General features: G+C 36.8%; 1 long non-coding RNA gene across 1 annotated transcript; it reads left to right on the top strand.

The window, feature by feature from the left end:
* Nucleotides 1-960: 960 nt before the first annotated feature.
* LOC149827399 (uncharacterized) lies at nucleotides 961-23,975 on the top strand. Its single transcript, XR_016435161.1, has 6 exons — nucleotides 961-1,021; nucleotides 17,103-17,194; nucleotides 17,265-17,317; nucleotides 17,447-17,515; nucleotides 19,043-19,273; nucleotides 23,707-23,975. It is a non-coding gene; the product is annotated as an uncharacterized LOC149827399 (long non-coding RNA).
* Nucleotides 23,976-25,891: the final 1,916 nt, after the last annotated feature.

Raw genomic sequence — 25,891 nt, forward strand, 5'->3', positions numbered from 1 at the left:
TTCTTGATACACCTCTTTTTAAGTTGAAAATACATGCCTCAAGATAAGGCTTGAATGGGTAGGTTTTGCTTAATGTAATGGTATGACCAACTTAGTGCTTTTCAGAGATGTCTTTTTCCTCTAGAATGGGAGCACCAGTGGTTGACTCAAGTATAATTTAACCTTCTTTTTCTGAAGTCTTGGTAGGATCATCTTCTTCTGGAGCCTTCATACGGCCTTTATATTTCTCCTTTATAATGTCAATATCAGTGGATGACTTAGACACATTCTTTTTTCTTTCAAGAATTGGCCAAAAGCATTTTCTTATTTCTCCTTGACTTGAGTCTCATATTGGTAGACCTGAGGGCAACTTGACTGTGATGATTTTAACTATTATGAGGCTTATTTCTAATCAACAAAGTTGATGTAAACTTTGAAAATTATGACAAAATATATTAATATTAGTTTAACTTTGCTAATCAGGTGAAGTTCCTAATTTTAAATGTAACTTGGTTCCTCTTAAGCTTCTTCATTTTACATAATAAGTTTACCTTTGTCAATATGACCCTCGATTATGTGCCTAAGAGGAATGCATTCTTCAGTGTCATGACCCAATGCTTGATGATATCCATAATACTTTGTTGAATCTTTTTCTTTCATCTGAGGAGGATCTAACACTTTAGGTAATTTAAAATCCTTTTTATAGCAAAATATACAAGACTTGATATTGAGTCTGTCGTATCTCAATGAACTCTTTGTTTTTAGGCCATCTATGATTTGGGTTTGCCCTTGGTTTTGCTTGAAAGGCTTAAATTTTTTCTTTGTTTTTTGTGAAATAGCCACATTAACTTTATTCTTAGATGATTCTCCCTTATTAGATATATCATTTTTTGATTTAGTATGAAGCAAAATCTTGACATACGTGTCTCTTTTAAGGTTTTCTTTCATTCAGGTGACAACATCATTTAGATCGACAAATGTCTCACACCTCTTAGTAGCCAAAAGGCTCCTAAGTGGCTGGTTGAAGTTGTCTAAGACCATGGTGAGTGCATGAGATTCACGTATTGGATCCTTCATTTGATGTTATATATAACTCTTCATTAGTTGATAAAGTCTTTGGGCATCTTCATAATATCATAGAGTTGACTGATTAATGGTAATGCATCATTTTTATAACAAACTTTTATATGAATAAATTCATTAGAGTATGGAATTGTCTGATATGATAGATGTTTAAGGTAGAAAACTAAGACAAGGCCTCTCTTTCCAAGCTTCTAAGAAGCCATCAAAAGACCTTGTCATTCTTTAGACAGTCAAAACATGTATCCAATGAGAGAACCATGTGGGCTTCTGAGTTTCGCGTCCCATTAAACTTAAAAAAATTTCTCAATGTGAGATCTAAAGGCTCATTATATTAGCCCAAAATAAAATCCTATATCTCGTAGGGTCTCGTCTCATCCTTTGCAATTTGCATCTCATGGCTTATATTTCTTATCTCCTCTTTCAAACTACAAACCCGATCATAATATTTTTTTGGTGAAGAATTTTGCATTCATTTTGTAGGAAATATGAGCTGAATTGTGGGTTGTTTGGATATGCTTGATAAGGATATTATGATTAAAACCAACATTTGTAACTATTACTTTTAGTGGGAACCACCTCTCCAATCGCTAGAATCTGACCTATGTATATGCTTTTTTGGTGATGCAAAAATTAACGGTTGTAAATGCACCATTTTTTCCTTACTTAGAAAAACATGATCCAAGGATTATAAACAATGTGAATCATGAGATTCCAACTAGATTGCACCTTGTATTAAATATAACCCTATATATAGTTTTATTATAACATGCATACATTACCTTTGTGTATATTATATTATTTTAATGTGCATATATTTTATTTGTACATATTGTATAATAATTATAATACATTATGTGACATACATATATTAATTCTACTATATCCACACATGATTTTTATAAACTTATATGCATATATATTATATTATATCATATTATATTTTACGAATATATGTACATATTATACATGCATACATAAGTACACACACATTTTGAGTAGAAAACAAGTTTTGGATCATGTGATTATAATATATATGTATGTTTTTTAAGACCTTTAAAACTCAATGGCTCATAATGTATCAAAATTTTATGACTTAAAAAATCCTACTTTTATGTCCAAAAAACACGATCCAAAGCATGATTCCTACCAAATAAACTCTCTTAATTTCATCCATCAGGTTTAATTGAGAATATACGACCTACAACTATGATTTCTAGTATGTGGGAGTAAGTACTCCCGAGGCACGTAGCATTACTATATATATATATATATATGGAAACCTACAAAATAGGCACGGTGCTAAATGAAAAATGCTATTGAATTTTTGGAGTTTTTTTTAAAATGTTAACCATATAGATGTGATTATATACTTGTTTTGCGCACTTTCAAGCTTCTGGTCCCACTTACCATGACGAAATTCCAACATTTTATTTCCAATTGGAGGGAAGGTGTAATGGAGTTTTGAGTGAAAATTAGGAGCAAGCCCCCACCGACTCTTTCCAATTTGATGCTTATGTTAGCCTAGGTGGTAGGGGTGGGCATCGGGCTGGGCCATTGATCGGGGCAGCCTGGTCAACAGCTCAACCCATTTACTAACCGACTGGGATTTAGCCCGGTTCTTAACAGGCTCAGGTTTGAAGAGAAGCCCATTGCTCAGCCCATTGGCTCAACAGGGCAATGTGAAGCGGGTCGAGTCTGGCCCAGCCGGGCATGACCCAATCTTAAAATGCATAAATAAATGCTTGACTGAAATTATGGGTTAATGAGAAAATAACAAGTTTGCATGCAACTAATTGCTAATTAGGTAAATAGTAATAATTAACAAGTAGCAAGTTCTCATGCAACTAATTAAGTAAATAATAATAGTTATTTAAGTTATTATGTAATAGTTAATTTTTAAAAAATTTATATTATTAAAAAATTAATAAGTAATTCAGGCACATCGGGCCGAATCGGCCTGAGCCTGTCCCTCATACATAACGGGCCAGGTTTCGGCTTAGTACCTAACGGGCCCGATTCTAAAATCATGGCCCAAACCCAGCCCATGGCAGGTCTGGGTAGGCTTGGCCCATCGGGCAGCAGGGCGAGTTGCCCACCCCTACAAGGCGGGAAAGAAAACTTGTTTATACAAAAGAGAGCCTTCCATATGAAAACGCAGACACATTTAAAGGAAAAAAAGAAAAAGGTTAAAACCATCATTTTAAGAGTTAACTATAGTTAGGTCAAGAAAAAGTAATGCAACACTTGATTAGACACCATGACTAGATGGTTTCATGAAATCACTCAATGTTGTCATAATTGGTTTCAGGTCTAAATTGGTTTTGAACTCGATTCAGAGAATCAGCAATTCAGAATTAAACTGAATTGGGTCAGAATAAATCTATTTTTTACCCTCAGATGACGTGCCATTAACAAATAAAAATAATAAAATTAAAAAATATTTAAAGTTGCTTTAAAATATTAAAAATTGTAAAAATATTAAACTTTATCAGACCTTTGTAAAATCAATTTTAGGTCAATTTGCAACGATTCTTACAATAATGTAATTACATTTCTTACCTCAGGTGATGGTACTTAAAATCTAATAAGTTGAGTTGTTAGGGTATTTTTGGACATTTACAATGTAAAAGCAAATTAATAAATTCACATTTGGCAAGCTTGGTACACAATGGAAAACATTTCCCCATGTTTGTTGCATGTGGTTTCATACAAAAAAGTGAGCCCCACCATGGCTTTCCCGCAAATGCCCATTTTCAGCGCCTAAGAAAAAGAAGCCAATTTTCATATGAAAGTGGGAAAATGGGCCTCATTTCTATGTGTTGGGGCAAAAAAAAAAAACCTTGAGGATTTCCATTATGTACCATAGGTCGGGGTGGGCAATGGGTCGAGCGGCCCAGTGGGCCATGCCAACCTAGCTCACTATGGGTCGAGTGTATGTCAAGTTTTTAGGTTCTGACCCATTAAACACTGGGCCGAAACTCGGCCCATTATATACATGGGCTGGGCTTGGGTAGACCCATGAGTTACTGAGCCAACTTGATGGGTCTGAGCTACCTAATTAATTTTTTAGTAGCTAGTTGGATAGCAACTTGGCAGCTACTATTATTTACCTAATTAGTTTCATAGGTTATATGAAAAATAAAAAGATAATTAGATGGTTCCATTAATCTTTCATTTAATTCATTGCTTTTGGTATTATAAGAACTAATTCATGAACTTCATCCTAAATAACCTATAAATGAGTTTGGATCTATCTGGACCGACTCACTGAACATTGGCCCATTAAGCCAATAACTGCTCTTCAAACTCAAACTTGTTAAGAACCGGGCCAAAACTTGATTCATTAATAAATGGGCAGGTCATATTCAACTCGGGCACACTTAAAACTCATTGGGACAAAGTCTAAATGGGCCTAGGCCGGGCGGGTTGATGCCCATAGGGTCGATGACCAGTGAGTTGTTTGAAAGTACCTTTTTTAGCACTAATTTTGTAAGATATAGTTGAACTATATTTAACATGAAAAAAAATTATTTAGGGGCCAACCTGTTGTCTTTAATTTTAAATATGGGCCTTATATTTTTTAGGGGTTTTCTTTCGAAAACCCTTTCTATTTTGATTTTGAGAAATTCAACACCAATCCCATGCATAGGAGGTTTGGTACAAGGTTTGTTTTATTAGAAGTCAGAATAAACTTGTGCCTACGAGTTTCGATTTACTTGTAAGGAATAAAACTCCCTACCTTTTGTGAAAAAACACTCATTTTAGATCAGAAAAAATGAACTTCATAAGTGAACCAGTTGTCTACTTCGTTTGGTGGCTGCGTCTAGGTGATCAACTCGCTTCACCCATGTATGTAGGTTCACCTCTTTGTTGAATAAAAGAAAAACCACATAAGAAAAGAAGAAATAAGAATAAGAGGAAGAAGAAGGAGAGTAGAGAGAACTCAAAGGAGTTTCAAAATGGGCAAATAAGGGGGACGTGAGCCCCTCCATTTTTATAACCTAAGAGGATTAGGTCAAGGCTAGACTAATCTCAGCCCTTGATCTAATCTCTGTCCTTCTTTCCTATCTTCTAAAATCATGTTTCCTTTTCTTTTTCTTTTTTTATATCAAATAAACTTTGATTAACATATATTATATATATAACATATACTATGTATTGTATACTATATATATTAATGTATATGGGTTGGTCGACACCCCCATGGGGGTTTTCAACCTTTCTCAAATGCTTAGGGTCAAGTTTACTTGCTTGGCAAGCAAGTTTGACCTTGTATTTTCTTCTTCTTTTCTTTTCACAATTCCACCTTCCTTCCTTCTATTTTTCTTTTCAACCCTTTCCATCCTAAAAATGTCTAGGATGGGACCCCCCCGCCTCTTGAGAGGCTCTTCTTAGCAATTAGGCAAGTTTTGACTTTGGTATAAGACTTGGTTTTTGGTAACTTTTAAAACTTTGAATTTAAAGCTTTAGTTTAACCTTTTTTTTTTTAATTTAACAAGGAGGTGCCATATAAGATGGGATGTCCTACCTATGGACCTCTACTATCTTATTCAATTTAATTGAATTGCATTTTCTATTCCATCTAATTATTTTCCTAATTAACTAAATTTAATATTTTGGATTTCAATTCTTTCAAAACTATAATTTAATTTTTAAATGGATGACTCTAAATGCAACCCAAATTATTTTCAAATGTATATGAACTTCTAAACCACAATTTGCCTATTATAATTATATTCTTTTCTAAAAAAATTGTTTTCTCATAAATGTATCTCAAAAATAATTTTTACTAAGATCGACAAGACCCATTAGCGTTTTGGATGTATTTTATTTTTTTCTAAGTCTTATTCCAAGACCTATTATACGCATATGATCTAATACAAATTATTATTATCAAATTATCACATATAGAGACATTCACAAAAATTTATAAAAAAACCTCTAAAAATCGTGGGCATCCAACCCCCCCTTAAAAAAATTTCATCCTCAAAATTTGGTTAGGGTTACATACCTAATAGACTTCAATATTTCGCTTTCATCTTCGCTTTCGGCTCCCATGTACATTCTTCGAGTTCATGGTGTTGTCATCGCACCTTCACCAAAGGAATCATCTTATTTCATAATATTTGCTCTCGTCGGTCCAAAATATTTATCGAATGTTCTTTGATCGTGAGATCCTTTTGCACTTCTACCTCATCGTATTGAATAATATGTGTCAGGTCCGTCACATATTTCTTCAGCATCGATATATGAAAAACATCGTGTGTTCAAAAATTATAGCGGGAGTGCTAATCTGTAAGTTGTGCCTTCAATCTTCTCGAGAATGATGAAAGGTCCTACATACATAAAACTTAGCTTACCCTTCTTGCCAAACTGAAACACACTCTTGGTTGGTGATACCTTGACGAATACATGCTCCCTAACTTCAAATGAGACTTTATGATGCTTTAGATCTGCATAACTTTTCTAACGACTCTGAGCGGTCAAAAGTCTCTTCTGTATCAACTGTACCTGATCGATGTAGTGCTACAGAACTATTGATGGCTCAATTACCCATTCACCAACCTTACTCCAACAAACCGAAGACCAATAGGGTTGCCCATATAAAGCCTCATATGAAGCCATACCGATGCTTGAATGATAATTGTTATTGTAGGCAAACTCGTATAGCTTCAAGTGTTTACTCCAGTCGTATTCTATTTTAATGCACAAGCGTTCAACATGTCCTCTAGTGTCTGAATTGTCCTCTCCAACTGTCTATCCTTCTGTAGGTGAAAAGTCATGCTAAACTTAAGTTTTGTTCCCAAAGCTTTCTGAAGTTGTCTCCAAATCTTGGATGTAAACCTTGGATCTCTATCAGAAATAATTGAGACAGACACTCCATATAACTTGACAATCTCATCTACATATAGGTCTGCTAGACTCTCCAATGATTGATTCACCTTAGTCGGTAAGAAGTGTGCTGACTTTGTAAGGCGATCCACTATAACCCATATAGTGTTGTACTGGTCTCGTATCCTAGAAAAACCTACCACAAAGTCCATGATAATTTCTTCTCACTTCCATTGGGGTATCTGGATCGTTTGTAGTGTTTCGCTTGATCGCTGATATTTTATCTTGACCTGCTAACATATTAAACATCTTGACACATATTCTGTGATATCTCTCTTCATGCCATTCCACCAATAGTTCTTTTATGGATCCTTATACATCTTGGTGCTACCTAGACATATAGGATACTTGGTTCTATGTCCCTCATCAAGTGGCTTTCTCTGTGGCTACTGATCCTCTGGCACCCATAGCCTCTGACTCTACCAGATGTTACCATCTTCTTCTAGATGTAGGGTTATCTTGTCTTGCTTACACGCTGTAACCATCTTTGCGAAGCTTAGATCATCCTTCTATTGAGCAATAATCTGATTTATGAGTTCAGTTCGCATAGTTAGGCTTGCGATCTGAATGTGACCTGAGTCTGTGTTAAAAGGTTTTCAATTAATCAGGTCCTCGAGTATTCTTCACTCACTACTAATCATGCTTACAAGGCTTTCTATGCATCGGCCACCACATTGGTCTTTCCTGGGTGGTAGGATATGAAAAAATCATAATCCTTCAACAATTCTAACCACCATCTTTGTCTCATATTAAGATCTTTCTACGAGAAAATATACTTGAGACTCTTATGATAGGAGAAAACCTCGAACTGCTCTCCGTACAAGTAGTGTCACCACACTTTAAGTGCAAAAAATACTACTGCGAGTTCTAAATCATGTGTGGGATACTTCTATTCATGCACTTTCAGTTGGCGCGAAGCATACGCTATGACCTTACAATGTTGCATCAATACACATCCAAATTTTGTACTTGATACATCGTTGTATACTACAAATTTGGCCTGAAGGTAGAGTGAGCATTAGGGCTGAAGTAGGCCTCTTCTTTAGCTTCTGAAAGCTTTCTTCGCACTGCTGAGTCTATACGAACTTTATCCTTTTGCGAAGTAGCTTGGTCATCAATGTTGCTATCTTAGAAAAGTCCTGAATAAATCTTTTGTAGTATCTTGCAAGACCAAAAAAACTATGTATATCTGCCATGCTCTTTGGTTGTTTCTAGTTTAAGACTGCTTTCACCTAATATAATTTCAAAACCACAAGAGTTAAACAATTAGGCTAAAAATCCTAAGGAAAAATCTTTCTCAAGGAATAATCATCGAGGTGAATTTACCTTAACAAGGTTCGCTGACACCTCGCCTTTTGATATCACATGTCCCAACAACATAACCTGCTCTAACCATAATCCGCACTTACAAAGTTTCGCATACAACTGATATTGTCTAAGTTTCTTGAGAACAATCCTCAAATGCTCTCTATGATCTTCCTCCCTCTCTAAATAGATTAATATATCGTCAATGAAGACTATCACAAACAAATCTAAATAAGGATAAAAAATCATGTTCATCAGGTCCATGAATGTTGCCAAAGCATTGGTTAGCCCAAAGAGCATCACCAAAAACTCGTAGTGACCATACCACGTCTTATGTTGTCTTCTGCACATCTAAATCCTTGATCCTCAATTGGTGATAACCAAATCGAAGATCTATTTTTTAGAATAACTTGGCATCTTAAAGTTGATCAAACAAATTGTCGATCCGTGGAAGTAGATACTTATTCTTGATCGTCACCTGGTTCAATATACGATAATCAATGCACAAGCGCATTGACCCATCCTTCTTCTTGATGAACAACACTGGAGCACTCCATGGCAAAACACTTGGCTTAATGAATTTCTTTTTTCATCAGCTCTTGAAGTTGCTTCTTTAATTCTTCTAATTCTGCAGGCGCCATATGATAAGGATTCCTAGAAATTGAGGTCGTATCAGGTACCAACTCTGTAGCGAAGTTAATCTCTCTTGTAGACGGACTGCCTGGAAAGTTATCAGGAAACACATCTGCAAATTCACAAACCACGTTCAAGTCCTTCATCTGGATCATGCTAGGTTTTACCAAAGAAACACTGATTAAGAAGGCCCCACATCTTGTCACTATACAATGTTGGGCCTTTAATGCTGAGATCATTTTCCCTTAACTTTCCTTCTTATTAGCCTTGTACTCAAGTAGAAGCTGATCATAATGATTATATTTTATGTGTCGCTCATGCTATATCATGCAAGCATAGTGCTCGTGCATCCAATTCATGCCAAGAATCACATCAAACCCCATCATATCTAGTAAGATCAAGTTGGCAGAGAGGTTCTGCCCAGAAATAATTACCTCTACGTCTGGTAAGTAAGTGTGAGCGATGGACCTACTGCTCGAGGGTGTGATGATTTTCAAAATATTTCTCAAAATGATAGGAGTTATATCAACCATGTTTGTAAACCTTGTGGACACAAAGAATGTGTAGTGCCCATATCAAATAATACTTTAGCATCAAATTTGGTAATTGAGATTGTACCTTTAATGACATCAGCATCCTCTTGCAACTCCTTTGTAGAAGTCGTGTACACTCTTCCTATCGCCCTCCTCTGTCCTTGTGCCTAGGACTACTGTTGTCGTTGGTGCTGCTGCCTGCAAGGTACAGTGTTCTCTGCTTCACGTGCTAACCTCCTTGGACAATTCTCAATGAAATGTCTCATCTCTCCACATATCAAGCATGCTTCTGATGCCATGTGGCAAACTCGTGCATGTGTTTTCTTAATTCTTAAAAATTATCAAATAAATATTTATATTTATTATTAACTTATTATCCTTTAATCCAAGTCAAATTATAACAATGACCTTCAACATTAAAGGTATATTTGATTCGATCAAGTGAGATTTATTTCTTAATACACTTTAAAAAGTGAATCTCATTTGAACAATACCTTAAAAAATAATCAAACATAAAAAAATTTTAGCACAAAACTTTCAAAACAAATCTTATAAAAAGTGAGTTGGCACAAAACTTAAAAGTGAGATTTAAAAAGTAAATCTCATTTGTGAGATATTCACTTTCTTACGAGGTTTCATTATATTTGAAATCTAATAAGATTTTGAAAGTAAATATCTTTTGAACAATATTTTAACTTTTAAAAAACACAACAAAACATATCTTAAGAGTTCAAATTGTTTTCTTTTTTTATGAGGATGAATGGTTACTTCTCAAACTGCAAGAGACAATACAAGAAAACAAAAATGACTCACGTTTTCTAAGATGATAGATGATGCCTTGAGGTCTTTATTTGACGATTTTTAGAAAAAAGTTTGGCATGTATTCGATATTTCAAAAATGTGATGCTCATGTTAGAAATTAAGTGTAAAATTTTGCAGCTAAATGGAATTTTCTAATTTTAACAAATTTTCGAAGTTGGAGGTCGGGCGTGTATTTGTCGTAAATCAATATTATAGACATCGCCGAAAGCCTGTAGGACAAGCGCTTTGCTTCTTTAGGCCTCTACGTCAAAGAGGAAAGCGTGTATCGAAATAGATCCTCACCGTCCCGCGGCAGCAGATAAAAGTATGTTGTTTGGTTTTCCTAAACATCCCTTCTCTTCTTAGGAGGATAAGATTGAGAAAGTACAATAAAGTTTATTTGTCCTCATCTGGGGTTTTTCCCCTTCTGGTTTTCGTTGAGTAGCAAAGCGATGCTTTTTTTACTTCTAGATTCTTGGGGAACAAAATAATGCCTTTCATGGAATATCCAATCTTTTTTTTTTTGGTTATTTTTTTGCTGTATTGTGAGATTTTAGTATTTTTCTATTAAATTGGTTGGAAATATGTTACTTCCAGTGAGATGGTATTGGGCATTTTTATTTTTCTGAATGCTGGGATAGTGACAGAGGGTAAGCATGAAATGGATGGTATTTTCTTCCTTTTCATTTTGGCCATTTTTAATGGAATTTTCAGGTGATATTCCATGAGTTTTTTGGGGTTAGGTGGATTGGTAGTCCCCCCATGTTTCCGTATGCTACAGGGTTGTCGGAAAACAACCATAGTATGTGAGATATAAACGAAGTCTGAGGACCACGATGATGACTTGTCTGATCACATTTTATCACTTCTGAGCTCCATTCTGTTCAACCTTTTGGGATTTTTTTTATTACCTAAAACCTCAAATCAGTGAGGAAAGGAGAACAGTGGATTAAAAAATGAAAAAGAAAGTCACCAGAAACACCCACAACTAGGCAATCTAACTTGAGAGGCAGTCCCTTGAGGAAGCAACAATTTACTATTTTTGGAAGCTAGAATCTTTGTCAGCCACTGCATGAGTTTAAAGCAGTTCTGGTTAATGAAAGGCTGTTTTTGGAAACACTTTCTCTTTCTCAACCAGAATATAATCATCACACTACACTGTTCTTACTTCCCATCGATGCGGAGCTCACTGATATTCTTGGCTTTCTGAGGGATAGCAAAGCTTGGTAAAGAAAATGAACAAGCCTTGAAAAATTCCCTTCTATAAGAAATAAACCATCATAAAAAAATGCAGTATTAGCAAATGTCTGTTTTGTGGCTATTGCTCCTCTATTCTCAAGTTGATTCTCCTTGAGTTATTATGGCTTCTACATGAGAATGGAACATGAGAACATTTGAAGGTACTCATTGTTGATCCCGAAATATTACTTCAATACCTGCAATAATATCTGTTTTTGCTGTTATGCTCACAATGGGGGATTGTGGATTTGTCATGGGTTGGGATTAATCGCATTGAAACCTAGGTTTTGTAACTGACCTGGAGACTTTGGTGACTTCCCATCACTTCAGGCATCGAGTTTTTTTTTTTTTCATTACAGCAATAATTTTCAACAAAATTTTTCTTTCTGCTAAAAAACTTAATTTCTACATAAACCTTAGATAAAGCATGTTTCTTAACCAAATTACATTTATCTATTAGAGTATTGCTAAGGGGCAGCTAGAGCCAGTGCAATGCCTCTGACGTTAGATGAATGCATTTGGCGGGTTACATTCTGGCCCTAAAAGAAAATAGTAGGATGTGGCTTTAAGAAGATACCTTTAACAGTGCCTCTTTCACTAATGAGAATACTTCCTTGGATGTGCTGATATCGTATGTTAAGGTTATCCAAGCCTGTAGCCTCCAGTCTCCAGATCTCCCTTCAAAATTTGGGGTTCACATGATAGCTGCCTAAAGCCACCTAGCAATAGGCAACATATCAGCTTGTTCAGTAGAGGCTGTAAATGCGTACCCCTACCTTCTGTAAAGGGACTTATATTCTAGCTGACAAAGGTTTCTTATTCTAGCCGCCTCTATTTCCTTAGTCAAGAGCCTTCCTGTAGTAAATTTTAAATGATTAGAGAAGGAAACTGCATTTATATTCATGTGTCCCATATCCTCTCCTGTCAAGGTGACAAGGCCACAATAGTTCTACCCAGATAATCCTTCCAAATTGTAATTTTTTTTCAGTGATTCTTATCCATGGAAAATTTCTTGAAAGGCAGCCTCAATTACAGAGTTCCTCATACCACTTTATGTTCCCTTGATGAAATTTATCACTTAATAGTGCCTTTTTCTTTTGGTCAGGGAAGGTTTGGTGTCACGTCTGTGTAATTTGGGTTAGTGGTTACAGCCTTACAGGTACTTGCTCTTGTATTTCTCAAACATCCGGGAAGATCTGGCTTTGTGATTGTATGATTCAGGTTGATAGTTACAGGTCAACCTTCTCAAACATCTTGTAGCTATATAATGGTGTTCTTTTCTATTGTAGTTTTTTACATAAAATTTTCATTTCTTCAGCATGTTCTCTTGTTTTCAGACCTTAAATATAATAAAGTCTAAGAATAAAAGCTAACAACTTGACATTTCTAAGAATAATTGTAAGACTCGCACTTTTTAGGAAAAAGTGAAAAAAGAAAAAAAATGTTTTGGATCCAGGTTAGTTCCAACCAGATCTCGGTCTATACCCCCCGTATTCTATTTAAACCCCCAGGGGGTATCCTTTTAACGCCCCCCCCCCCCCCCCCCCCGAGCCCTCCCTGACTCTTCCCCTGCTAAACCCCGATCCCCGCCGGGATCCCTCTCCCTCTCTTTGCTGAACCCTGATCCCCGTCGAGATCCCTCTCCCCCTCCCTCCTCGACCCACCCTCATCGGAGAACTCCCTCTTCCTCTCGCTAGCGTACCTACCTCTCGTCGGAGTTGCCCGACCCCTCAGGTATGCACATGCTCTCTCTCCATCATGCCCTCTCTTGTCTCCCTGTTAGCTCTAACGCCCTCTTGCCTTCTCTCGTCTCTCGTCTTCCTTTTAGCATCACGACAGGAGGATGCTGCCCCTCCTGCCCTCTCTTATCTCTGTTTGCATCAGGCAAGAGGGACGACCCTCCTGCCGTCTCTCGTCTCCCTGTTAGCTCAGCGGGAGGGCGTCAGCCCTCCTGCTTTCTCTCCCTCTGTTTATATCAGGCAGGAGGGGCGGCCCTCCTGCCCTCTCTCGTTTCTCTCTGGCCCGCCTCCTTCCCCAGCACCTTGTGCATGGTGGTGGGAGGCCACCCGAGCCAGGGTACCCCTAGGACTTGGGTGGAGGGAAGAGTGCTGAGCTCGACTGAGTCGAGCCCACCTTCCACCTTGCTCCCTCTCTCTTCTCTACGCATTTTTCGGCAAGCCGGAAGTGTGCAGGCTGGGCTCGGCCTAACCACCGAGCCCCCCACCCCCCTTAGCCGAGCTGAGCCTCAATAGGCCCAACCCCTGTCACATTGCGGGATGCTGCCTATGAGTCGGGACTGTCAGCCCCTTTCCTGTCACAACATGGAGACCAGGCCGGGCTCGACCTGACCATTGAGCCCACTCACCTCTCGTTTGTCGCATTGCCCACCAAGCTAAGCTTGGCTAGAACCGAGCTTGGCTTGGTCTCCGCTTTCAGACCGAGCTAGCTCAGTCGAGCTTTTGTACTCACCTCTTGTACCGAGCACGGCTCGGTCCGATTGGCTCGAACTGGGTTCAGATTCGACCCCTGCAACACAAATGTTTCTTACTTCGTTAAATTAAAATGGTTGCATCATTTTTTTCACAGTACAATAAAATATCTTTTAGCGCATCACATTGGTGCAACAGAGGCAACACGCTTACCAAGGCACAAGCTTTTAAAGACCTGCGCTCAGAATCGTCAACAAGTTCAACCATCTCTGAGGTAGGAAAAAGTTGCATACGAGGACAAATGACAGAATACTTCTAACTTATACGTATACATATATACATATGTATATATATATATATACATATATATATGCTTTTAACTTAAGGACGCATTTTTGCGTATTCTTGTCCATTTAAAATTTATGTCATTTACTTTGTTGTCACGCTGTTACGTGCACATGCTACTGCTTACACAATTTACTTAATCGATGTACGATTTCATACATTGTGCACTGCTTACGCAATTTATTTAGTCGATGTACAGTTTCGTACATCGTGCACTGCTTACGCTATTTATTTAGCTCGATGCGTGGTTTCACACATCGAGTCGTGCTTATTGTCATTTACATTGTCGTCGCACTGTAATGTGCATAGGCTTATGCTTTTATATATATATATATATATATATATATATATATATATATATATATATATATATATATATATATACATATATATTGTAAAGTACGCAATTTTACGTATTCCTGCCTACTTTGCATTACGCTTGCATTTAAAGACGCAGATTTGCGCATGCTTGCCAAGTCTTTAACAAAAAAAAGGATTTCACATGCGAGATTCCAAAGCTCGTAATATTTGTTGTTTCGAAAAGCAAAAAAATGAATATTTGGCATTTGCATATTCGTAACCAAGTCTTTCCTTCAACCCTGCGTAACGAAATAGCATCGACTACGTAGCCTTAGGTGGTACGTATGTTCGGTCCTTCGTTTTGGTATCCAAAATGACTCGAATATTCCTGACCTAAAGTACAGAGCATTGAAATTTCTAAATGATGTTGGGGTTTCTTTTCGAAAAACCAATATTTCTCTCATCGTAGTGGTACTATCAGACTTGCACTGTATGTTAGTATTACGATAATTGGATGAAAGGTTTATGGTAACCTCATAGCGTGAAAATGCGTAATGATTAAAAAAAAATCATATAAATAGTGATGATCGCCTTCACAGGCAAGATGCTCGATTTGGTTTGAAAGACAAAAGCATGTAAAATGGGTCATCAGTTAAAATAAAACCTAACATACTTATTCATCTCTTTTGGTTTTGTTAAGGGAAATGATGGGATGATACAAAAACTACGCTCTTCGAGTTACAATTGACTCAGTGTCCCTGGTCATCAGAGTTAGGAGACAGGGCTACCAAAAATTATTCTAGATGGTAGATCCAATAGACTTTTGTAGAAGTTGAATGCATCCCTTGCCACGAATGCCTCTGGGGAATTCTCTCTCGGTCAGTGGCCGTCCATTAGGATCGAACTCAGCTAGTTGTTCAGAGTATCAAAATACATAGAATAACAGACCCCCGAGCAGTATCAATTGTTTCTACGTTCTTTCCTACACGTACCCTCAGGACAGTTAATATCGAAACAAGATTATCATGCTCATTTTGCTTATTCTGAACTACAAATCACGAAAGGAACAACATATATATTAGTTTTGTTCTTAATTTTAATATCGATGCACCTACCAGATTTTTATAGGTCTGACCCGTTTCATGGATACAGATAATGATTAGGTCGGTACGGCAAGCGATGAAACGATGACATGATGATATCAAGATGAGACTTTTTTCCTAACATTTCACTCCTGAGGATATTTTTGTAATTTGGTATAAGGGACTCATTGAAATTCCACGTTTCATATAAACTTTAATTATTAAAACTTCGTTTTGAATCTATTTGGTTTCAATGAATGTACGGAGTTACAAATCTATTGTGTAAAGGAAAGTTCGCCTGTAATGCGCTCAAGGTCCATTGACTTGTCATTTTAAAAACCATTTTTTGCTGAGCTGTTATTTTAAACTTTGAAAAATAATTGACTACAAAACTTTTCAAAATTTTCCTAAAAAGTTACAAGTCCGGGATTTGGGGGAGTTACAATAATAGCTGACAACTCAAACCACTCTTGTCCTGTATACATCTGTGTGTGTATTGCCTTCTAGACCAGAATGTGTACAAGTAGCTGGGAGAACAACTCAATGATCATTGATGCTTTAGTCATGTAGCAATATTAATATACTCTTCTGACTCTGTGTGCATGTGTGCACACCAAAAAGTGATCAACTTCATAAAATAAGAGGGTGTAAAAATTAAGACGATGAGCCTTCATTGGAATGAAGTAAAGAGGATAGCAATGCCAACAAAGAAACTCTCAGATTAGGCTGAAACAATGTTAGTATAGCAAACATATCCATTCTTGATATCTACTTCAAGCAATGTGGCATATGTTAACAAATCTATAAAGCTGGTTATTGTGTTACTCTCGGACGATTACAACATCTATCAGATATTTATGATTCCCATTCAACCATAATGACCACAATGTAATCTTGAATAACCATCTTAGAACATTTGAACATTTATCCTAGGAGCTGAATGAATGTCCAGCCTTTCTTCTATTGTGCACATCTTCCTATCAAGCGGTGATAAATGAGTGCTTCATTAGTTTACATCCATATGAAAAGGTTTTGGCACAAAACGTATTCTAGTTCTCACAGCAAGATGTATATTTACTTGATGGTTTAATTTTGTTTCTTTTAGATACTCTATCTACTTCTAAATGCTTCATTAGTTGCCTTCTTCTCTATAAAACTTATCTTCTAATTAACCGGTTTTCTTTCCCTATTATTTCCAAAAAGGAGGATTTGCTCTAGGCCACCTTGACAAGTGGTATCCAGCCATTTCTTCCAAGACCTTGATAGCAAGATCTAATTGAGTAGTTATTGGTCCTACATTTTGGAAATAGAGCATCTCTAGATGTTTGTGGCTTTGTGCTATGGATGTGTTTAGGGACCTTTTATCTATTCTTTATCAAAGTTATTTATTTTTAAAAGCTTAAAACACACACACACACATACATATGTATGTGTGTGTGCTATTCTTCATGAGAGATTTAATTTTGTCATTGTTATTGTAGGTTCAAAGCCAATCAACATGTACACCACAAGGAGGAAAGTCCAGAAGGACAAGGGTGCAGAGCATGCCTATTTTAAAGGAACAGTTGCACAGGTTGAAAATTTGATTCAGCTTTCGTATTTATTCACTTTTATCTTGGTTCCAATTTGGCTATGCTTTTCAGGTTTTCCTTGTTTTGGAGAACACAAATCAGGAGCTGTAAATTAATTGAGCTGTGTAAGGTCATGCATCCCCTTAGTGTAGAATCATTTTGCATGCATCAATATTAAAATCTTATAAAATTATATGCAGACAACTTGATGTTTATGGAAATTCCAAGGCAGTTTTTATTCATGTTCCTTACAGGCTAAGGTGCCTTTCTGCAAAATCCATGTGTCTTGTGCGAGAACAGCAAAACCAAAGTTCAGAAGGAAGGTTGGATTTGTCCCTTTTTCCTGCTTAAATAATGTTATAGAAGCGTGCAATGCTACTGCATGAATATGCTAGAAACTTGAGAAACAGGTTGCTTTGTGATTATAGCCTCTTAAGCTATGTCACATAGGTGTGGATGCAGATGCTGTGATGTGGCACTTTAAAAAAACTTGGGTGCGACGGTGAGGGGAGGGCATATATATGAGTAATGGGCTGGTTCTGCCCCCTTCAAAAACCGCAGTTTTTGGTATTTTTTCTCACATCTAACACCATAAATGTGATCTATGTTTTGTTTAGTGGGAACCGGCTTTTAGATCACCAGAATCTGACCTGTATACCGGTTTTTTCGTTGATCCAAAATCAATGGCTATGAAGGCATCAATTTTTTCGGCTCATAAAAATATATTTTTTCATCGAAAAAGCATGATCCAAGAGTCGGTTCCCACTAAATGGGGCGTGCTAAACACATCTAATGGTTCAGATCTGTCATAAAACACTTCAAACTATGGGGCCTAATGGGGCAGAACGAGAAAAGGGGGCCTAATATGCTCTCTCTCTCTATATATATATATTAACAGTTTTAACTTAAAACTGTTAAAATATGTGTATGTGTGTGCATTTATGTATTTATATATAATATTAGATAAAACTGGACTTGGTTAGGGTTAATAGAATCTACTTTTGGACATAAATGGACCTCAGTGTGGTTGATTGACACAAAGGAATTCGTGTCCAAGTGTTTCACCTGCATGGTTGCGGGTGCGGGTGCAATGCCCTGTTAGAAGAGTCTGTGTTACATAGCTCTTAAGATGTGGTCATTTGCCAATTGATTCTGAATATGCCCCAAAATTTTGTTGTGTATTGCTCTCTTCTATGAGATAAATCATGCTGATATCTGAGAGCATATAGTTCTACATGTCAGTATAAATGTTGTTTGTTTGGAGCTTGTGGATTTTAGGTAGAGTCCCTTTTACGTGGTATGTTCCAAAATTCTATGGGCATCATCATTGCCAAGGATATATCACCCGACTTACAGTGGAATATTTTTTTACTTAAACATTCTTAAAACCATGTTTGATCCTAGACAACAATTGATGAAGTTTATAAACCTAAAATTCAGATTTTATAGCTTCATTTAGGGTCAAAGTATCTTTTATTTGCTAATTTTGACTGCTATCATGTTGAATGAGATAATGAGATGAATTACTGTGGTGTTAAAGTGTGTGTAAAATCTCTGGGTTTTGTAGAGAATTTACTTACTATTTGCCATTAATTGCCATTAATTGTCAATTTTTGTTGAGCCCCTTCACTTCTCCTTCAGATTTGTGTTTGGACAGTTCTTGTTTTGTTATTCTATTAGTTCAAACAATTTTAATTTTAACACTACAAAATCAAATATTATGCCTCAGTACTACCGTGTTGATGTACCAAATTGTGAACTACATTTCATTTGGAATGGGAGAATGCATGTTGTTAATTTGTAGAATGGTTGATGCTTACTACGTGTCCCTTTTTCCCTTGCTGTCACAGAAACTATTTGGTTTTCTGAAGAGTCTTGAGTTCCCCTGGCCTGCCAGGATAGTTGAATGTTCTTGATGCAGGATCAAACAGCAAAAGGCTCTCACTTGATAGATGGACCGTTCCCAGGATATCAGGAAATGGAAAAAGTTCTTGTTATGGTGGGTCAAGTTGGCATAGTGTCAGACATGGTTATAATGCAACTCTCATATATATCAGGACCAGAAACCTTCACTAATAGAGGTAATGCATCACCAAGTATAGTCTGAGTGAACTTAGGTGATACTTTGTTGCTTTTTCTTTTCTCTGATCTTCATTTCATCTCTTCTTTGTTTCTTTCTCTCACCTTGTGTCAATCTTATGAGTCAGTAAAGGTCTTTCCTGTTCAGAAAAGGGGTAAAACAAACTTGTTCATCTGGTTAATTGTGTCTAGTTTTTCAACAATGCTTTCTGAATGTAGTTTTATGAGTTTGATATCTGCGAGGTTATCATTTATGCAATGTGCGTCATATCCATGTTGACACTGGCACTTCTGAGTGGGTGCAGGATGTTTTTATATGCTGGAGCTGGACGTGCTATGTAATGTAAAATATACATTTTATGTTTATGTGAATTCTTTTTGCAGTTTTTTTTTTATGATTTAGTGGAGTGCCCCAATTTGCAGTATGTTTCTAATTATGTGTGAGTGTGCAGGCAACATACACAACCCAGCCATACTGCCCTTCTTTAGGAAAACAATTGTGTTGTACCAATTATGCCCCATCTCACATCGCCTACCCGTACCCTATCTCTGTGACTTAAATTATAATGAGTTGGTTATTGCTTTGTACTTCTCAAAAGATTGTTGGCTCAACCTTGACACCACTTATACATGGTGGAGGGTACTGAATTCCTAAATAAGCTTAGCAGAAACAAGGGCTTCTTTACTTCTTAGGATCCATTATGGGGTCTCCTTAAATCGCCTCATTAATGTTTCAGTTACAACCTACCGAAAAATGGATTATTTTCATGAGGCTTGGAACCAGTTTCCACCTTTAATCATATGGTCTGCTTCAAGGAGTGAGGAGGATATGGTTGACAAAAATAACGAAAGCTTGGTTGAAATTTGAAAAACATAGCTGTCCTGAGCTCTTAGTTGTCAAAGGCAGCACCTAGGCGCAGCCTCACCGCCTGGGCGACCAGGTTTGAGCGGTGGGGCCCTATATTACCGCCTAGGTCGCCTAGGTGCCGCTTAGGCTGCGACCGCCTAGGCTTTTTTTAGAGCCTAGGCTTTTTTTGTTTGAAGATTTTTTTTTGAAGACATCATTTGTTTTCTTCTTCGAGAAAAAGACGGAGAAAACATGTTATTTGTCCATTGCTTGTATTATGTCTATTGCTGAGAAGAAGAAAAACACATTATTTGTCTATTGCTTGTATTATGTCTATTGTTGAGAAGAAGAAGAAGAAGATATTATTTGTTTATTGCTTGTATTATGTTTATTGTTGTTAATTTTTTTATATACATGATTTCATTTTTTTGTGTATTGTTCTTCACATTGTTAGTTGTATTGTTTGTTTATTCAATTGTTAATTTATTCGTAATTTGTTTGAGCAAGTTAAGGTTATGTAATACAATTGCTTTAGAGTGTTCAACAATATATTATTTTTTTATTGCTTATTGTTGATTAATTTTATGTTGTATACATGTTTCTTATTATGTTTTTTATGTTTTTTTAAATTTTTTTATTTGGGATACCGCCTAGGCCCTGCCTAAGCTTTTTTAGGGGCTCACCACCTAGGCTCTAACTAGCGCCTATGACAACTAAGACTGAGCTTACTTAGAAGGGAGGCTTTGGGTGGGGTCACTCGAAATCAAATGAAGCACTCTCTACATTCATTCCCACCACTCTACATTTCCATCTATGCCCTTGCTTCCTTGCAAGGCTTAGTGACAATACGTCTATGGCATATTTCAAAGTGCTTATGCATCCATGGATGCACTCTTCTGTAAAAGTCACTTCTGATGCTTTGTTCCTACATCATGGGAAACAGGTTCACAAGGATTGAGGATTATACTTTGGAAAATCTCTCAAAATTAACAGTGTTAAACATGTAATCGAAAGTGTTGAGTAGTTGCCTAAAGAACATAGATGCTGGCCTGCAACTCACAGGCCACCTAGTCAGCCAAAAACTAGTCAATTGGCAGTGCGAGGCGACCTGGTTATCGACTAGGCTCTCTAGGATTTTGCAATTTGTTTTTTTTTAGTAGCAAAAAAAGAGTGTTCAAACTCTCTCTCTCTCTTCCTTCTTTGAGCTGTTTGGAAAACAACAAATTGGTGGTATCACTATTTTCTTCTTCCTCCTGCCGTTCTTTGTTTTTAATTGTGGTTTTCCAAAAGTATTTGGAAAAATGGGTCCTAATGGACACCTTACTGTTGTCTAGCATTTTTGACACATCGTTTCTTACTGAATGGTGCTGCAATTTCTATTTTTTGGACAGGTCAGGGTAAAAGCCTACTTGTTTGTTATAATTTCTTTAAAATAGAAGAATGATTTATTCATTTTTCTAAGCTAAGTATTTTAGGTAATAGTCCTAAAATGGCAAAAGCATTCGACATTTTTCTTCTTGTTGCCCTCATGTAATCATATGCATATAAGCCATGCATTTTGTGCTAAATCTCATCCCTAATTTTTATGATATTAGTGAATAATTACTTTTTTCTCAATTTAACATTTTATCATCAATATTCCGATACTGTGTGTGTGTGTGTGTGTGATCTAACTGTAATTTAGACGAGCAGGCACTATCATATTTGAATTTTGAGTTTATGTATTAGCTTCATTGTGTGATTCGTTCCTTTATTCTGGGATGCCATTACAATTGCAACCAGAAGGAAGAGCAGTTAAAACTGTGACATCTTGTGGCAAATATTTTGAGACAAACTTCTCTCTCTCTCTCTCTCTCTCTCTCTCTCTCTCTCTCTCTCTCTCTCTCTCTCTCTCTCTCTCTCTCTCTCTCGTGGGCTTGGGAAATGAACCAAGCTTCTTGTGGTTGAGCTCGTTTCAGCTCACATGAAGCTCGTTCATGCTTGTCAAGTAAAGCAAAGGTAACCAAACCATGGATAGCTTTTTCAGTATAAATGAGCTGAGATGAGCAAGTGTGCTCGGTGAGCTCGAATTATAGGCTTGCTAAGACAAATATATGTATAATTTTATTGAAAAGTATATGGTAGGTCGGTTGAGCTGCAAGCTTGTAAGTTACAAGCATGACAATCACAACGCACAAGTTCAATCTTCACTATGGAACCGATGCAAATCCATTGCTGGATTCACAAAGAACTGTATGATCGAAACTGCTACACTATACTAAGGAAAACTAGAAATCTAATGAAAAATATGCAAAAAATGAAGAAAATACTCATAAACCCATACCATCTCTAAAATTAAATCCTTTACAATCAATATTTATATGTGAAAGCAAAAACCCTAATCTAATCTGGATCTAAGGTAGATTTGAATCCTAAGTAAAATCCAAAATTGGGAAACATCCTAAAAACACAAAACGGATCAATAAATGTATCCTAAACCCAAGTTCTTTTTGCTTCAGCCCTGCGTCAGAGATGTATTCAAGAAATTAACTTTTCATTTTAAATGAACCAGCTTGAGCTGTGCTCAGCTCATGAGCTGAAGCCTGAGCACGACCTGGGAATGAACCTAAATGAGAAAAGCCTGGCAGCTTGAGCTCGGCTAATTTAGCTCGTTTGCCAACTCTAGGGGTAATTTGTTTTCCCTTTCCCGTGAAAGAAACCCTCTTTCATGGAAAAAGGGTCTCCTTTTCAAGAGGGGTGAAACAAACATATCCATGGGAAATATGTGATTGGATCCATGTAAAAATGCAAAAAAAAAACCTCTTTCCTATCAAAATTGGATCACACCTCTCTCTCTCTCTCTCATACACACCCACAACGAGCTAGGCTTTTAGTTTAGTCTCCATAGAGTTAACTCAATGAGGGGTACTTCTGTTGGCAATTTCATGTAAATTGCGTGATCAGATGTCAATCTTTTTCAGTACTGTCAGCTTCAACTTGAAATATTTTACACAAGCGACCTTTTTCTGCACCTCTTAGTCTTATCTAAGCTGGCATCGCATCTAGGGTAGGAGATATTTTAAGTGCATAAAATAAGGTCATTTAAATAAGATATAACATTCTTGTTCTCAACCGTACCCCAACGTAAACCATTCCTCCACCAAACAATCTGTACATTACTGAAACAATGATACTATGGCTTGTAGAGGCTGAGCAGAAACCCCAAAATCACCTAACTCTTTCCTAAGTGTGTTAGTAGGGCTAGGCTTATGAGTAGGTTTTCTTTGGTTACAGCTTGCCTATCTAATTCCTTATGCAATGTTCTTTACTGCTTTTGTCTGCATAAGCATGTTTCTTGGTTGATTCTTCACTGTGCTGCTGACATAATCTATGTTTTAGTATGTTTTCATATTGGGTTGTGAATTTAACCAGCTAACCTTTCTCTAAATAGTTTGCTATCGATAGAGAGTTGTTTTCAAGATCAAAAAGCTTTGCCATGATTGTTTTTAGTACCTAGGCATGGACAAACTCTGTGAATCTATGAAAATTCTACGTTTTCTGAATTTTCATGTACACCTTGTATGAATGTTTCAATAATTGTATTAGCAGTTACTCTAGATGCATGTGTCACGCATCCGGCTAGATGGTTTAGCTATGATGCACAGGTTGTCATCTGATCATCTCAACAAACTGGCGCCAATGTCCATATACAAGCATCCCGCATTATGTTCCTTATCCACATTGACTTACCTTCATAGAAAATGACAAAGGTGGCTACAGTGATGATGGTGGTCGTGGTGGTGTCCTATGGTGGTTGTTGTGTTAGTCTGGAAAAGAAATGGATGAATAAATTTTCTGCTGTATTTGTACCTAAAAGACTAACAAATGGAAGGACTATTCTCCACTAAATTGCTATCCATATAGCCTAAGAATTATTATCCGTCAGTTGGTTGAATATTTACCAAGTTAGCATATGATTAAGTTTATTCAAGCTAAGCATTGAGATACCTTTTTTTTTAGATAGGCAAGCTGGGGTTAGGTGCATTGATATACCTTATTCTGCTTTCTAGCTGCCTTAATGTGCCCCTCCCATTCATAGATGATTAAAAACGACAGATCACTTAGGAAGTCTTACATTCACTTTGAGCCACGAATTTCATTTATCTACTTTTTGGCTGCCTTACTGTTCTTTCATTGATGAATAAGAACACTGGTCAGAGAGAGAGAGAGAGAGAGAGAGAGAGGCGTGTAGCTCCTCAACAATTTTATCTCCCAAACATCCTAAACACTTCAAAAAAAATAAAGTTACAGACATATTGCTTAATCTGAACTTGTAGATGTGTTTATCATTGTCTATTTATTAAACATGTAGATTGAGTCAAATTAACCATAAAATATGTTTTTTTTTTATCAAGTTCAGTGCGATTTGAGCCATTGATTTTTTATCGCTTTAACAATACTTTTAAACATGAAAAGTGCATAATCTAAATAATGTTTTCTACTGAAAATCACATAGAATACATCTGTAAGTTTAAATTAAGCAAACAACTATTCTCATGCCTTTTAAGCCATTTACAAACAGTTTAAAAGATAAGATTGTTTTAGACCACTATAGATGTGTGTATGTATGCACATGCACACACTTGAGTGTGTGTGTGTGTATTTACAACATAATCTCCATTAACTGTTCATGACTGTACATCACAGCCACATAAAAACTCTATTGGTGGGGTAACGTTGAACAGGGTCGTCAGAGAAGTTCAGCACATCAAACCTTGAATTTTGTTGCACCACCTAGCAAACTAAGAGAACTTAAGTCATTTAAGATGCACAATAAAGAGTCAAAAGAAATCTATGGATTGTTGTATAATCATGGAAATAAGCACCACTAGTCCAATGGTCCAACCAAATAAAAGCCTGTCCAACCAAATAAAAGCCTTTCATTTTTAAAATACCCCAAATGGAATCTATGAGAGCAAAACAGGGACTTTCCACAAAAGCTTTGATTGTGACAGCTTGAACTCTTCCACCTATTCCACAACCAACACAAAGGTGGTAAATATCAACCATGCAAAGGGGTAATCATGGTTAAATCGTGTGGGACTAAAGAGGCCAATACTGTGAAAAGAAAGAAGAGTTCATTCTCATCACGGGTCTAATTGACATGAAAGGATTGACAAGATTGAAAAGAGGGTTCAATGTTCAAAGCTACATAACAAATGCTAAAACCTATGGACCTAGCCAGAGGTCTCATGGTGAAATGTTGTTTTCACAGATAAGGTCAAGGAATATGACCACAGCTACACATGGTCTCTTCCGTGATACTCTGGACACCACATTTGGTGTCCCTCCATGCATGCACTTTGATGGTAAGATTTGGGACTCGAGACCCCCTGAAGTTGACATATTATAAGATATATATTGATTAGGAGAACTACCCTAGAATTTTAGTGGCTGTTTTGAACAAGAATTTCAAAGCTTTTGAAATCTTGCATGTGCCTTGATTGGGGGCTTCCTTCCCTTGGTCAAATGTTTCAAATTTTGATACTAAAGCGTTAGTTATGGCTTAGCAGACCAACGTCTTGAATTCTATACTTTCAACGCGTATCAATCGAATTAACACTGATTGGAGGTGCTTTAATTTATAAATTTATGTCTTGGTGATGCTAGAGATAATCAATCAGTGTCCTAGTGTATTAGGCTTTAAGATAGATTTCATTATATCAATCAGCTAGGCGTTCTGTAGCTGCATAAGGTCAGTGAATTATGTTTGATTAAACTAATCAACTAGGTA

The sequence above is a fragment of the Nuphar pumila genome, chromosome 10 (assembly GCF_984573655.1).
Source record: "Nuphar pumila chromosome 10, dmNupPumi1.hap1.1, whole genome shotgun sequence".
NCBI classification, from domain to species: Eukaryota; Viridiplantae; Streptophyta; class Magnoliopsida; order Nymphaeales; family Nymphaeaceae; genus Nuphar; species Nuphar pumila.